Source organism: Zingiber officinale, chromosome 4B, assembly GCF_018446385.1.
Source record: "Zingiber officinale cultivar Zhangliang chromosome 4B, Zo_v1.1, whole genome shotgun sequence".
NCBI lineage: Eukaryota > Viridiplantae > Streptophyta > Magnoliopsida > Zingiberales > Zingiberaceae > Zingiber > Zingiber officinale.
The window spans coordinates 118,446,748-118,464,057 of record NC_055993.1 but is presented as its reverse complement, the minus strand read 5'-3'; positions in this window follow the sequence as shown (position 1 = coordinate 118,464,057).

The following is a 17,310-nucleotide window of genomic DNA, read 5'->3' as shown; positions in this document are numbered from 1 at the left end:
ATAGAGAAGAAGGTTGGAAAAAGAGGAGTCCGGGCGCCCGGAAGGAATCTAGGCCCCCGGACCAACTCGCCTGGGCGGGTGGGGCACTTGGGCGATTCGAGCGCCCGGAGTCAGTCCAGGCGTCCAGACCCGAAAAGTTATCCCAAGCTGAGTTGGAGTGCGATGATTGGTCGGACCCACGTTAACGGTCCAGACACTTGAAAGGGATCCAAGTGCTTGGAAGTTGATAAACTTCGTGGATGAAGTTTCGACGAGAGCTCGTCATGTTAACAAAGGTCTAGGCGCCTGGAGGGATTCCAAGCGCTTAGAATGGGCCTATATAAAGAGTCATTCGATCAGTAGCTTCAGAATATCAACTATTATGACTTTCATATTCAAGTGCTACTCCGAAAAGACTCCGACAATACTGAAAGACTGCTCCGAAGTTCGAGGAAGAGAGGTTTCATTTTCCTTTTTGTTTGTTGGTAACTTTGTTATTTTCAGTTCTTGTACTCAACTTTTGTAATACTTTTATGAACTGATAGTGATTGCCCAATGAAAGCACTCGACAAGTGCGGACCTTGGAGTAGGAGTCATCGAAGGCTTCGAACCAAGTAAAAATCGACTTGTGTTAGCGCTTGATTTCTGTGTTTCCTTTCCTTCTTATTTCCGTTGCGTAACTTGTTTTTAGACGTGATTTTTGGATAAATTTTTCCATTACAAACTACCCTGAATTGGTGCAACACCAATCGAGTTTTAATATCTCTATTTTCTCCCATATTATTAATCCAAGACCTAGTCTTGGGACTTTTTTGCTTTTCCTCTTTATGTGCAAGGTTCCTTAAATGACCCAAAACGAGGGATACAACACTGTTCATCCTCTCCTCTTCAACGGGGATGATTTCCTGTACTGAAAAAAGCAGATGGAGGTGTACCTGAAGACTCACATCGATTAATGGTTCACAATTCGACGAGGATACTGGGCACCGGTGGATGAAGCAATAAAAGTATTGATTGAACTAAAAAGGTGGAATCCAGAAAACAAGAAAAAAGCCCAGATCGACTTTAAGGCAACGGATACCATCCAGTACGGACTTACTAAGGAAGAACTGAACCGCGTCAATCCATTCAAGAACGCTAAGGAACTTTGGGACAAACTGATCGAACTACACAAAGGCACAAGTGATGCAAAGGTAACGAAGCTTGACTTGTTGTTAAATAATCTTTTAACATTAAAATGCAGGATAGAGAAACAACTACTCAATTGCACGCAAGAATTAAGGACATTCTCAATGGGCTCCACCTGATCGGTCACCAACTGGAGAATAGAGATGTAATTAGGTATGTCTTGAACTATTTTCCTCAAAATGTACTATGTGCATCTATAGTGGATGCCTATAAAGTTTCAAGGAACATGAACAAATTAAAACTAGATGAGTTATTTTGTGAACTTGAACTCCACGAACAGACTAACTCAAAGTAGGATAAGAAAAGTATTGCACTTTTTGCAAGTCTCTCAAAAGAAGCCAAACATAAGAGCAAACCAGATTCAGAATCTGAATCTGACACAGAAGACGAAGAAGAACAACTCGTGAACATGGTCAGAAAAATGTTCAAGAGAAGAAAGAACAATTTCTCTAAAAAAGGACCTACAAAAGGTAATCAAATCAAATGGTGTGAAGGCGAAGATTACATGCTATGGGTGCAACAAGAAAGGACACTACAAGCATGAGTGTCCAAAAATAAAAGACGACAAACCCAAAATAACCAGAAGGAAGAAGGCACTCAAGGCGACGTGAGACGAATTGTCTTCAGAAGAATCAGACGTCGAAGATCAGAAGCATCACTACTACCTCACACTGATAACAATCGGATCGGAATCAGAAAGCGAGTCAGAACAAGACGACGAGTTCGAAGATGAATTAAGTCACGAGTCCGCACTTATTTTTGAAGGTTCGAACAAGGTACCTTCTATCTTAACCTCTAAATTTTTTTAGAATAATTACATGTTTGAATAAACAATTAATTAAATATGAAAAATAAGCTGAATCACTTCTGGAAGAAAATCAACACCTCAAGGAAAAGATTAAAAATAAAAATCAAGATATTAAACTTGAGGAGGAAAATATAATTTTAAAAGATGAAATTATTAAACTTGAAGAATTATTAGAAACCTTTACTACAAGATCAAAAAATTTGGACCTAATTCTTAAAACACAAAAAGCTGGATATAATAAGTCTGTGCTTGGATATAAATCCAGTTTGACAAATAAAATATTTATCTCTTTAATAAGTTAAAACAAGAAACCAACCAAAGCCTAGGTTCCAAAAGCATGTCTAACCACGCAAGTAGGACTTAATTAATTCTATATACCCAAAAATAAAATTCATTACCTAAAACCAAATCCATATAACCAAAACCTAAAACATAAAAACAAACCAAATTCAATTTGAAAAAAATAAATTTAAATCAAATAACTACAAAGCTAACTTAAATTCAAATTACCATCAAGTTTATTATAACTACAAAAATAATCGACATAAACCTAAAATCTAAATCTAAAAGTTCAATAATTCAGGGGGAGACTCCAAATTAGTTGTCACCTTCAAAACAATAGTTTACCTGGTAGGATAATTAGGATTAGATAAAAAAGGAATAAAAATTTAACTTAAAAAATAGCACTGGAGAAGTTTTGGATGATAGTAGATTAGAGAAACTATGTTTATGCATGTCTAGGAAGATATGACTTCGACCCGGTGCATTTGACTTAGTGGAACTAACTGAATCTATCCCTTAGCAATTCTAGCTGGTTAGACCAAAGTTTTGTTATTAAGTTCAGTGGATAATACTATTTGAAAATTTTCGAAAGTATGGTTACTCTAATGATGTCCAGGTGACTCACCACAGCTTAGAAGTTTATCCAACAAATGTTTATTTGTTGAACTCAAAGCTAAACTTGAATCTAACACAAGTTAAACCAAATCCTGATATTTAACTTAACTCAACTCACAAAATTATAGGATTCCTTTGTCTTAAAACTTAGGTGGGTGAGATTAAAATTAAATTAAAATAAAATAAATACCAATATTAATTTAATTAAATCCTAAAATTAAAATTAAATTAAACAAAGGTTAATTAACGCATTACATATAAATTATTTTAAAAATTTATTTAAAAATCTTTTTAAAAATTATTTTAAAAATCTTTAAAAAAATCTTTTAAAAATTATTTTAAAAATCTTTTAAATTCTTTTAAAAATTATTTCAACAATCTTTTAAAAATTAATTTAAAAATTATTTTATTTTTTTTTAAAAAAAATTCTTTTAAAAATACTTTTAAAAATCCTTTAAAAATAATTTTAAAAATCTTTAAAAGATAATTTTATAAATTATTTTATTTTTTAAAAAATCCTTTTAAAAAAATATTTAAAAAATTATTTTAAAATTCGATTAAAAATATTATTCAAACACTTCACTAAAACTTAAAAATTTTAATTAAAACTTATACTAAAACATAAATTAAATCTAAAACACTAAATAAAAGAAAATCTAAAACACTAAATAAATTTACATTAATTAAATAAAATTAAACCTAAAGTTTTCTTAAATAAATAAAATTAATTAACTTTAATAAATAATTTAACTTAAGTTAAATCTAATCAAAACTTAAAGATGAATTAAAATTAAAACTGATACTCTCATTAATCAATTAACTCGGTTAATTAAATAAAATTTTAAGTTGATTAATCAAATTAATAGTGAATTAAGAGTTAATCAATAGACTATTATTAAGTTAGCAACAAATGATTTCAATTAACTTAAAACTTAATTTTAATTTAAGGTTATTTTTTTAATAAATGATTAATTCAAATAATCTTATTTTAATCAAACTTAAATTAGTAATTATAATAGATATATACAACATAATTATGTAAATAATATATTTGTTGAACATTAAGTGTAACTCACACTAATTCCCTTAAACACTTAGGTAAAACTTTTTTAAAACTATCAAAGATAATCAGAAGGTGCTAGGCTAAGACCTTGAAATTTAACATATCCAAACCCTAATATAAATTAAGGGGAGTGTTAACCCTAAAAAAAAATATAAATATTTTGAAAAATATTTTCACTTTGTTTTGAAAATTATTTTACTTAGAACAACATACCTTTAAGACTTGAAAATTATTATGAATATGTACTCTTAAAATTATTTATAAATATTTTTAACCTGAAAATTTTGAAAACATGTACTAAAGATATTAGTAATTGAATGATTATTTTTTATAAAAATATCAGATTTAGGGGAGGATCAAATTTCAAAACAATTGTCACAAAATCTAAAATGTTTACTTGAGAAATTTTTCCTAAAATTGTTTTCTTAAAATTTTATTTTAAAAATATTCATTAGAAAATTTTTCTTTAAAAATTATTCCTTGAAAGATTTTTCTTTCAAATTTCCTTTGAAAATATTACTTAGAGACTGTTTAAAATTTCTTTTGAAAATCTTAGAGAATTTTTCCTTAATTTTTTTTAATTTTACTTAGAAATTTATTGGTACAAGTTTTAAAAAATCTTACTTGGCAAAATTTCTCCTTAAAACTATTTTGAAAATCTTTACTAGAAAATCATTGGAAAATATTTACTAAGAATAATGTTCCTTTGCAAATATTTACTTAGAAACTACTTAAATGTTTTCAGTTTCCTTAGAAGTTTTTTGAAATGATAAGTACTTTTTGTTCAAACCTCTCCCTAAGTCTGAAATATACAAGGTATCTACTTTTCAGTTATTTTCTGCATTACTATGCTTGTATTTCCTTTATCCTAATTTTTTTTTGATAAATGACAAAGGGGAGGGTAAGGGTTAATGTAAAAAAATAACAAATAAATTTGATCACGTAAAATAAATACAAAACAAACTAAGATCATTTGTTTGCTTTTTTACATATTATCTCAATATTATTTTTTTTAACTTTAACTCAAGTTGTCATTGCATCAAAAAAGGGGAGATTGTTGGTGTAATTTACACTAATGATCTAACTCAATTTTGATGAATGACAAGGAGTTTAAAGTTAGAGTATTTTGTGGTCTAAATGCTTTACCAAATTACCAAGTGTACAAGAGTTGACTGATCTGAAGAACCTGCCAGTAGGCTGAAATCTAGCTAGGTTCGCGGAACTTGATAGCTAGTGGGAAGTCCAGATAGGTCAACAAGGCTCGATATTTGGCGGGAAATTTGCTTAGATCCATGGGACCTGACAACTGGCTAAAGTCCAGTTGGGTCTGCGGACTTGACAACTAGCGAGAAGATCTAGTGGGTCAAAGGCAAGTCAAGCAACTGCAGTTGGTAAGTGGAGGTAAGCAACTGGAGGAGAGATCCAGTGAGGACGTGTTCCCCAGTGAGGACGTGTTCCCCATTGAGGGAAATGTAGGCGTCAGTCCAGCTTAGGTCCATTTAGGAAACCTAAGTTGAGACCTTGATTAGATCCTGGTCTTAGGGAGATAGGATCTAAGTATTACTATTTTACTGAATTGAGCTAACTTTATTTTGCAGGATATACTTATTTTTACTGCTTAGGACTAACTCTTTTTTTAGGGAAGAAGACTGGAAAAAGAGGAGTCTAAGCGCCCGGAAGGAATTCAGACGCTCGGAGTCCGGGCGTCTAGACCAGCTCACCCGGACGAGTGGGGCACCAGGGCAATTAGAGCGCCTGGAGTAAGTCCAGGCGCCCGAACCCGAAAAGTTATCCCGAAGCTAAGTTGGAGCGCGACGACTGGCCGAACCCACATTAATGGTCCAGGTGCCTAGAAGGGGTCAAAGCGCCCGAAAGTTGATAAACTTCGCGGATGAAGTTTCGACGAGAGCTCGCCACATCAGCAACAGTCTAGGCGCCCGAAGGGGTTCCAGGCACCCAGAATGGGCCTATATAAAGCCCTTCAACCAGTAGCTTCAAAATATCAACTATTACTACTTTCATATTTAAGTGATGCTCTGAAAAGGCTCTGACGACACTGAAAGGCTGCTCCGAAGTTCAAGGAAGAGAGACTTCATTTTCCTTTCTGTTTGTCAGTAACTTTGTTATTTTCAGTTCTTGCACTCAATTTCTGTAATACTTGTAGGACCCTTGGCAGCCAGTTAGAAGGGGGTGAATAGCCCTACACAGAAAAACGAACATTCCTCGAACTTTATAGCTTAATAATAATCAACACTTGCATAAACTAAATAAAAGACTGAAAAAGAAGAGGCACGAAAGGGTTTACTTGGTTACAACCAGAGAGGTTTTAATCCAAGGAAGTTGAAAGCTTACTAAACTCTCCTTCAGATGGAGAAGTCTCTTTACAGCATTCAAAGCACTCAATTACAGAACAAAACTAAAGAAGAATCAATCACAAGTATTATTTTGAATCATTGGGACCAGGGCTGTATTTATAGCCATGGTTGGGGTGCCTAGAAGGGTTCCAGGTGCCTCCAGGGGATAAAACTTTATCCTCGTCATAACGAATCGCGCCAAACGTGATCCGGATAAAACTCTTAGTCCAGGTGCCCGGACCAAAGTTAACCTTATGTTAACTTGTTTGGTCCGGGCTCTTACTCCAGCTCTGCTCGCTTATGTCTGGGTCTTCCGCTCTAGCTTCGCCTCCGCTTGCTTGGGTGATTTCGGTCATTCAGAATAGGGTTCACCCGAACCTAACTTCTAGCCTTCGAGCAATCTTCCGCTCCGGCTTCTCGTCCCTCAGAAATGTCGTGCGCCTCCTTCTCGTCCGCCCGCGTACTCTTCTGCAGTATCTCGTCCCTCGGAGGCACCGAACCCGTCGAGTCTCTCCCGTGCCGTCCTTTCCACTAGTTGTGTCTTTCGCTCGAATTCCTATACTCTTAAATTCCTGCACACTTAGACACAAGGGTTAAAAACCAACAAGACCTAACCTAATTTAGTTGATCACATCAAAACTACCTTGGGGTACTAACAATCTCCCCCTTTTTGATATAAACAACCTAAGTTAAGTTAGGGTAAACAAACGTAAAGAAATAATAATAAGATAATAAATTTACAATCAATAATTAAAAAATAAATAAATTACCCGCCCCTAGACTTAATCTTTACTTCTCCCCCTTTGATCACATTAAATAGGGTACTTTGAATTGACTTTGGAAAATCTAAATTTAAAGTCTAAGGGAAAACGAAAAATATGAAAGGTTAAGCTTCAAAAAACTTTGGTTTTATAAAAATTTGAAAAAACTCCTTTAATTGTTGATAAATTTGTCCGGGGGTTTGAACAAGAAAAATATTTTCACAAAAAGTTGAAGTAAAAAAAAACTTTGATAACTAATTCATAGAAAATTTTCTAGTAGAAAAAATTTCAAAAAATTGTTTAGATAAAATTTTATAGAAAAATAAGTTTGAAAAAATAACTCTAACAAATATGATTTTTATTAAAAAAATTTTAAAGATCATAATTTTTCTAACAGATATTTTGAAAAACAATTTAAAGTATTAGTTAAGTGCTTCACAGTAAGTCAATTAAACAATTATTGGCGATGCACTAGACCTTCTTGGTTATTAGAGCAATAACCACTTTATAGACAAAACCTTTTGAAAAATTAAATATTTAACTTTCTTTCTGAAAGCCCTAAGTCCAAAAAAAATCAATCTATATATGATTTTGGAACCAATATAGGTTCCTTCCTACTATTTTAATTAAAAATTTCTGAAGAATATATTTTCTAGATAATTTTCTAATTTTCTCCTTGTAATATATAAATTGTCAAAAATCCTTTATAGTTCCTGAAAGTTGAAGCAGACAAATTTAAACATGCAGAATTTTTTAAGTTTTTTATTTGATCATTTAAATTTGCATTCTCAATTTTTAATTTTTAATTTTTTATTTTCAGTTTTAACTTTGTCAAAATCTTCTAATCGACAAGAACTAGCTAAGGTTGTTTTTAACTCCTTATTTTTTTTCTAACTTATAATAATTTTTTTGATAATAGTTTTATAAACTAAGATGGTTTGTTAGGAGGAAGAGACCGTACCTGACTTACCTTGTCGATCCTGCAATCTGAAGCTCCTCCTGAAGTGCTACTTTCTTTCAATGCCGCTCCCCTTTCATCGATGCTCTTGATGCTCATTTTGGACGAGCTTGTTTCGTTTTCGTCTTCTTGGTGACTTACCACTAGCGCAAGTCCAGCGAGGGCTTCGATCTTTGACTCAGACGACGTTTCATCCCACGTCACCTTTAAACTATGCTTGGTTTGGGTTGACTTCTTATTCTGTTCTTTGCCCTTGTCCTTACTCTTTATTTTAGGGCAATTGTCTTTTACGTGCCCTTCTTTATTGCAGTGGTAGTATCTTATATTTCTTTTTCTTTTTGTATCCTGCACTTGATTAACTCTCTTAGATTTAAATAATTTTTAAAATCTCCTTACCATTAATGTCGTTTCGTCATCGTTAAGTGATGTCTCAAAATCTAGGTTGTCCATTTTAGCTTTTAAGATAATGTTTTGCCTTGATTCCTTCCTTAGACCTGCACATCTTGACTCATGAATTTCAAAAGTTGAAAAAAAGTTCTTCTAAAGTGCTTACCTCTAAATTCTTAGAGATGAAATACGCATCTACTAAGGTCGACCATTTCGGAGTCCTAGGAAATGGTTAAGTGCGTACAGTAGAGAATCTCGATTGGTTATCTTTTCTTCGAGATTCGTGAGTCTGGTGATGAGCTCCTTGATCCTTGAGTGGAGGTGTGTGACGGTTTCACCTTCTTCTAATCGGAGGTTGCTGATATGGTTCCGGATCAGGTCCCGTCTCGCTAGTTTTGCCTCCGAGATCCCTTCGTGTAGTTTTAGGAATTTCTCCCAGAGCTCCTTGGCTGACTCGTAAGCTCCGATACAGTTGACTTCTTGAGGTGGTAAAACACTAAGCAGATGAAACTCTGCTTTGCCGTTTGCCACAAAGTCGGCGTGCTCTTTCTTCATCTACTGATATTCTTCTTTGTCTTTCGGAACTACAAAACCATATTTTATAATTATTAATAATTCAAAATTTATTTTGAAAAATGCCTCCATCTTTTTCTTCCAACTCTCTAATTCCCCCTCGAACTTCTGTGAGTTGATACTCGGTCCGGTCATCTCGTGTCCTTCATTCGACGGTTAGTCCTCCTGAAGCAAACTCGCTCTGATACCACTTGTAGGACCCTTGGCGACCGGCTAGAGGGGGCGAATAGCCCTGCATAGAAAAGTGAACCTTCCTCGAACTTTATAGCTTAATAATAATCAACATTTGCATAAACTAAATAAAAGACTAAAAAAGAAAAGGCACGAAAGAGTTTACTTGATTACAATCAGGGAGGTTGTTAATTCAAGGAAGTTGAAAGCTCATTAAACTCTCCTTCAGACGGAGAAACCGCTTTACAGCATTCAAAGCACTCAATTACAGAACAAAACTAAAGAAGAATCAATCACAAGTATTGTTTTAAACCATTGGGACCAGGGCTATATTTATAGCCCTGGTCGGGGCGCTTGGAAGGGTTCCAAGCGCCTCCAGGGGGATAAAACTTTATCCCCCGTCGCAACGGATCGTGTTAAAAGTGATCCGGATAAAACTCTTGGTTTGGGCGCCCGGACCAAAGTTAACCTTATGTTAGCTTGTTTGGTCTGGGCTCTTACTACTCCGCTCGCTTGGGTCTGGGTCTTCCGCTCTAGCTTCGGTTCTGTTTACTTGGGTGATCTCGGCCATCCGAAATAGGGCTCACCGAACTCAACTTCTGGCCTTCGAGCAATCTTCCGCTTCGGCTTCTCGTCCCTCGGAAACGTCGCGCGCCTCCTTCTCGTCTGCTCGCGTACTCTTTCGCAGCATCTCGTCCCTCAAACGCACCGAGCCCGTCGGCTCTCTCACGTGCCATCCTTCTCGCTAACTACGCCTTTCGGTCGACTTCCTGTACTCCTAAGCTCCTACACACTTAGACACGGGGGTTAAAAACTAACAGGACCTAACCTGACTTGGTTGATCATATCAAAACTATCTTGGGGTACTAACTGTTGGTGCAACATTCCTCAGGTCAAGGTTGACCTGGTTGACCAAGCTGAGTCTTGGTTTGAGTTTAGATGTTTGACAATAAGAAATTGATTGAAGAAGAGTCAAGTAGGTCAAGGTTGACCGGATACTTGACTGGGAAGTCCTAACTGGGATGTTAGGTAGAATGGAAGTCCTGGTGAGTGAAGCCAGGCAGAAGGAAAGTCCTAGTGAGTGAAGCTAGGTAGATTGAAAACCCTAGTGAGTGAAGCTAGGTGAAAGCCCTAGTGAGTGAAGCTAGGCAGATGGAAAACCCTAGTGAGTGAAGCTAGGTGAAAGTCCTGGTGAGTGAAGCCAGGCAAGAGAAAATCCAGATGGATCAAGGATGATCGGACATCTGGTGTTGGGAAGTCCAAGTAGGTCAAAGGATTGACTGGATACTTGGCACGAGGAAATACAGATAGGTCAAAGGGATTGACCAGACATCTGATGGAAGTCTAAGTAGGTCAAGGGAATGACCAGATACTTGGCATGAATAGAAAAGTCCAAGTGGGTCAAAGGGATTGACCAGACACTTGGTGGGAAGTCCTAGCAGGTCAAAGGAGTGACCAGATGCTAGGCATGATGTACCAACAGGTCAAGGTTGACCGGATGTTGGTTTGAGAGGCTTGGAACTTGGTTTTGGGCAAAAACCAAGTGTTGGATCGATCAGTGGATCGATCCAGGAGCTGGATCCATCAGTGGATCGATCCAGGCCTTTTCTAGCGAACAGAGAGCCTCTGGATCGATCCGTGGATCGATCAGTGAATCGATCGGGACGCGGCTGCTTCGCGCGATAAGCGCTGGATCGATCCATGGATCGATCCAGGCGTTTTTCCCAGAGCACAGAGGCGCTCTGGATCGATCCAAAGCCTCCCCGATCGATTGGGAACATTCGAATCGATCGGGATCCGACCGTTGGCGTCGATAAAGGCCGCAGGCACACGATTCCTTCGCAACGGCTTCACCGATTCACTCCAGATCTCTCGCCCGCTCCTCCACAGCACTCACAACGCTCAGATCGCCAGTTCTTGAAGGATCTTGGAAGTTCTCCAAGTCAAGAGGCGGATCAAAGCCAAGAAGAGAAGCTAGGGTTAGGGTTTATACTCATTGTAAGCTTGTAAGCTTGTATTTCTTGTATCCTTTCCCTCTCTTCTTGTATTGAGTCTTGTAGGGCTTCTCTGCCCTTGGTAGTTACCATAAAGGAGAGTTTTATTAGTGGAGGGTGTGTGTGTTGGTGTGGATCCTTGGATTAGTCACCTCTTGTGAGGTGGATACCAAGTAAACCAACCGTGTTAGCGTTGTGTGATTGTTTGTGTATTTTCCGCTGCCATATCTTTGAAGAAACAAGCAACGCCGAGCACCGAGTGAACGCGACGAGCTATTCACCCTCCCCTCTAGCTACTTTTGGTCCTAACAAGTGGTATCAGAGCCAGGTTGCTCTTCACCGGAATCATCGCCGTAAGGGTCAAGCATAACAAGAAAAGCTAGAGGGTGAAGAAGTTGGAGCAAATTCTTCAAGTTCAAGACTTTATCAAGCTCAACTCCAAGATGCAATTCCAAGATGGACTTGGATTTGACACAAGGGTGGCTCCACCGTACACATCCACAAGCTTCGATTCTTGGAAATCAAGAATCGAAAATTTTCTTATGATGGAAATAGAGCAATGGTTTGCTCTAATGGAAGGATTTGAAGCTCCAACAAACTCGAAGGACAAGCTTCTCAAGAAAAGCAAATGGAGCTCGGAGCAAGTCCAAAGGTGCGATGCAAATGACAAAGTGACCAAGCTTTTGGTCAATTTATTGCCAAGCACCATCCTTTGCAAAATTGGAGAATTTGAAGATGCAAAGGAATTATGGAGCAAATTGGCCAAGCTTCATGAAGAGATCCCCTCCACTGTACAAGAGCAAGAAGTATCCAGAGAGGGTGACTCTTTGGAGCAAGACCAAGAGGAGGACTCCGAGGTTGAGAGATGCTCAACCTCCGAAGAAGAAGTCCAAGAAGAAGCTTCATCCTCAAGGGAATGCATCGAAGGGAACAAGGAGGGAGCATACTCCTTGTTTCATATTCAAGATGATGAAGCCTCCACCTCTAGGATTGAGGGGGAGCGATCCTTGGTGACGCCGGATCAAGAAGAAGGAGAAGCCTCTACATCCGGGTCAAGAGACGAAGAGGAGGAAGAAGATTCTACCTCCACAAGTCAAGAAAAATCAAATGGAGGGGAATCAAGGTCCGATCAAGAGGAAGCTTCCACCTCCGGATCCAAAGGAAAAGATGCCACCCCTACAAGCAAAGGTATAAATATTTCAATTAATAATAAAAATCATATTATATGCTTTGAGTGTAGGGAACATGGGCACTACAAGAGCAAGTGCCCTAAATTGGCCAAGAAGAAGGGCCAAGTGGCACAAAAAGGCAAGGTGAAGCCCAAGGAGATCATCCCCAACACAAAGAAGAGCAAGGAGCATATTAGATGCTTCTCTTGCAATCAAAAGGGGCATTACCGAAGTCAATGCCCCAAGGGGAAGAAGGTGGTCAAGGCTCAAGGAGGCACTAGTCAAGGGGGAGCCTCCAAGGTAAAGAAGAAGGTATCTTTTATTGAGCCTACCCCTTTACATTATGGTAAAAAGCACGATAGTTCTAATTTTTATCATTTTAATACGATTTACCATAAGAATAGGAAGCATGAGGGCTTTAAGGAAAAGCATGTGGCCCTACATGCCAAAACTATCCAACCTAAGGTTAGGAAGGTAGATGGACACTTGGGAAAGAACACTAAGGATAATAGATACAAGTCCAAAAAATAAAAATGCTCATGAGTGTAATGAAAAATCAAAATCTAAGGATTTAATGATAGAAAATCAAGTCTTGAGATCAAGACTTGATAAAATGGAAAAGACCCTAAAAAGGATGGAAAATATCCTAAAAGGGCAAAATGAGCATAACATAGGTTTAGGGGTACAAAAGCCATCCAATGGCCATAGAGGTTTGGGATACAAACTCAAAGCAAAAAAGGATGTGCCTAGTTATCATAGGGTTCCATATAGCTATGGAACAAACCCTAAGTCTAGAGGTCAAGTCAAAGATACAAGGGAAGATATCCCTAGAAGTATCTTTGCAACCAAAGTGACTAAGACTTCTAAGAAGTCTAAGAAAGTCACTAACAAGGTCACAAGGGAGGCTATCCCTAGAGTTGACCTAGAAAATGTGACCAAGGCTTCTAAGAAGCCCAACAAAGTCACTAGGAAGGTATCTAGGGAAGTTATCCCTAGTGAGTACCTAGAGCATCCAAGGAGCACCAATAGGTGTTGGGTTCCTAGGAGCATTTTCTCTACCCCATAAATGGGTTAGAGAGTGTCAACTCCGATTAGAAGGGTAGTTAACCCAACTTTGAGGAAATTGACACTCAAGGAGCATTTTCAAGGTTTTGTTAACTTTTGAAAATGAAATAGAATTATTATTTACTCCTTGAAAGAGTAAAATGTGCCTAATGATGGAAGAATTGATTTTAATCTTAAATGGCACATATTGGGGAAATTCATAAGAACTACCAAGTTGGGAGTGTGGTATGTTCTTAGGAAATTTAAGGCAATCCAGGCCTTATTTTAAAAGTGCTACTCTTGTGAAAAATGAAATATGCCAACATTTGAGGATATGCTTAATTTCGACTGGCACAAATTAATCAAGGGAATTAGAAATGCCAATTTAGGCTTTGGCATTTTCATGAAGCACTTTAGGGCAATCTAGGTTTAAGTTGTAAGTTTAGCTAAGATTTTAAGGATACTTAGATAGTTGATCTAGGTATATTTTATTTATGCTAAATCTTGCCATGATTGTTTGCCCATCATATGCCATGACATCATATTTATTTTTGCATTCATGTTTTATTATGCAAAATCCAAAAATACCATGTCATGACATTCATACATCATGTAGTTATAGGAATCTTTCTTTTGAAAGTTATTTTATTTTGATGTATGCCATAACATTATCATGCATTAGTTTAATTCCTTGTAATTAAGGACAAATGGCATTTAACAACACTTATTAACAAGTGACATCTTAGGTGGATGTCTAATATCCTTAAAATGCCTAGATAGATATGCATGATCCCTAGATTAGGGCAAAACCAAAATCTACATCTCACAAAGACTATAAGGTGACTTGTATGTGCTTTAGTGCACATTAGATACAAGTGAGATGTTAGGATGATGAACAAAGCTCAAGATGTTGATTTAGTGCATTCTTTTGAGTTTTTAAGTTCATCAAAACACATAGTTATGTGTTTTCCCATCATTGGGAAAGCTAATGTACAAGTCATGTGCATTATGTCTAAGGAACATGATGGGATATCGGTTTTGAAAATGTTTTTAAAGATGCTTTTGGAAAACCATGGTGAAAACTATCTTTTGATAGTAATCACCATTGAATAGTTAGACACAAACTTGATGAAAACGCTAAAGTTTTAGCAAGTTTTCAAGCTTGTGTCAATCTTTGAAAATATGATGTATTTTCGTAGAAAACTATTTTTCCATGATTAAGTATGCCCTAAATAATGTCTACACGAAATTTCATGATTTTTGGATTTTTGTAGAATTTTCTAGGGGTTTCTGAAGTTGACTAAAATGGAATTTCAGCAACTATCAGAGCTCCGATCGATCCATGGATCGATTGGAGTTCCTGAATCGATCCGTGGATCGATTCAGAAGGCAAGTCCCCCGCGAGCAGAAGCTCGCTGGATCCAGGTAGTCTGAATCGATCAGTGGATCGATTCAGAAAGGCTCAATCGATTGGAACCCAACTCCAATCGATCCAAGTTGCTGATTTTGGCTGGGAAGGCCTGATTTCAGCATCTTTGAACCTCTTTGAGTCTAGGTAACCATTCCAAACCCCTAAAATACATTTGTATACATACAAAGGGTGTTTTCATGTGAAAACAAGGATAGATTGGTTAAGGAAGGCTTCATTGAAGTTTAGGTTGAGGTTTGTTTCAAATTTTGAGTATTTGAACCTCAAAACTTCTAAATTTGGGTTTCCTAAAGGTTTAGGGATTCCAAGTCATTGTTGGTGCAATGACAGAAGTTACCACCATGTCTTTAGGGGGAGGGACTCTTTAAAGACATGAAAAATTATTTTTATGAACCTTGGAAGGTGGTTAACCTTCTTTAAAGAAAATGCTCATGTATGAGCTTTTGAACTGGTAATGGGGAGTGGATATCCTCATTATTTCAAGTGGGAACTCAAGTGGTTAGAGAATGCTCAAGGTTGGGTATTTGGCTACATTGAGGGAGAAGTTAAGGATAAATGAAGGGTATGAGACCTTCATTATCGTGTTGATCACAACGAGTGATGTTGTGAACAACGATGAGCAACTCTTCAGGGGGAGAGTCGTCAACAATTGAATTTGTTGATGTGTACCCAAAATTGGGGCATGGGTTGATGTATGCCCAAAGATGGGTTGATGTGTGCCAATAGGGGGAGAATGAAAGGACCTGTGAATGGGTGTAAGTTAGGCTTTCATTACCTAGACGGAGTGTGCCCTCTTAGGGGGAGAATGAAGAGCTTAATTTATGTGTTCATTACCTAGTGGCATGAAGATTGAGGCTATAGGATTAGCCTAACTTACATGTGGTATTGTAAGTGTTATTGTGGTATTGTCAAACATCAAAAAGGGGGAGATTGTTGGTGCAACATTCCTCAGGTCAAGGTTGACCTGGTTGACCAAGCTGAGTCTTGGTTTGAGTTTAGATGTTTGACAATAAGAAATTGATTGAAGAAGAGTCAAGTAGGTCAAGGTTGACCGGATACTTGACTGGGAAGTCCTAACTGGGATGTTAGGTAGAATGAAAGTCCTGGTGAGTGAAGCCGGGCAGAAGGAAAGTCCTGGTGAGTGAAGCTAGGTAGATTGAAAACCCTAGTGAGTGAAGCTAGGTGAAAGCCCTAGTGAGTGAAGCCAGGCAGATGGAAAACCCTAGTGAGTGAAGCTAGGTGAAAGTCCTGGTGAGTGAAGCCAGGCAAGAGAAAATCCAGATGGATCAAGGATGATCGGACATCTGGTGTTGGGAAGTCCAAGTAGGTCAAAGGATTGATTGGATACTTGGCACGAGGAAATCTGAGATAGGTCGAAGGGATTGACCGGACATCGATGGGAAGTCTAAGTAGGTCAAGGGAATGACCAGATACTTGGCATGAATAGAAAAGTCCAAGTGGGTCAAAGGGATTGACCAGACACTTGGTGGGAAGTCCTAGCAGGTCAAAGGAGTGACCAGATGCTAGGCATGATGTACCAACAGGTCAAGGTTGACCGGATGTTGGTTTGAGAGGCTTGGAACTTGGTTTTGGGCAAAAACCAAGTGTTGGATCGATCAGTGGATCGATCCAGGAGCTGGATCCATCAGTGGATCTATCCAGGCCTTTTCTAGCGAACAGAGAGCCTCTGGATCGATCCGTGGATCGATCCAGATGTCCCAATCGATCAGTGAATCGATCGGGACGCTGCTGCTTCGCGCGATAAGCGCTGGATCGATCCGTGGATCGATCCAGGCGTTTTTCAAGAGCACAGAGGCGCTCTGGATCGATCCGTGGATCGATCCAAAGCCTCCCCGATCGATTGGGAACATTCGAATCGATTGGGATCCGACCGTTGGCGTCGATAAAGGCCGCAGACGCACGATTCCTTCGGCATCGCTTCACCGATTCACTCCAGATCTCTCGCCAGCTCCTCCACAGCACTCAAAAAGCTCAGATCGCCAGTTCTTGAAGGATCTTGGAAGTTCTCCAAGTCAAGAGGCGGATCAAAGCCAAGAAGAGAAGCTAGGGTTAGGGTTTATACTCATTGTAAGCTTGTATTTCTTGTATCCTTTCCCTCTCTTCTTGTATTGAGTCTTGTAGGGCTTCTCCACCCTTGGTAGTTACCATAAAGGAGAGTTTTATTAGTGGAGGGTGTGTGTGTTGGTGTGGATCCTTGGATTAGTCACCTCTTGTGAGGTGGATACCAAGTAAACCAACCGTGTTAGCGTTGTGTGATTGTTTGTGTATTTTCCGCTGCCATATCTTTGAAGAAACAAGCAACGCCGAGCACCGAGCGAACGCGACGAGCTATTCACCCCCCCTCCCTCTAGCTACTTTTGGTCCTAACACTAACAATATTTTTACGAACTGATAGTGATTGCCCAATGAAAGCACTCGACGAGTGCGGACCTTGGAGTAGGAGTCGTCGAAGACTCCGAACCAAGTAAAAGACAACTTGTGTTAACGCTCAATTTCTCTGTTTCCTTTCCTTCT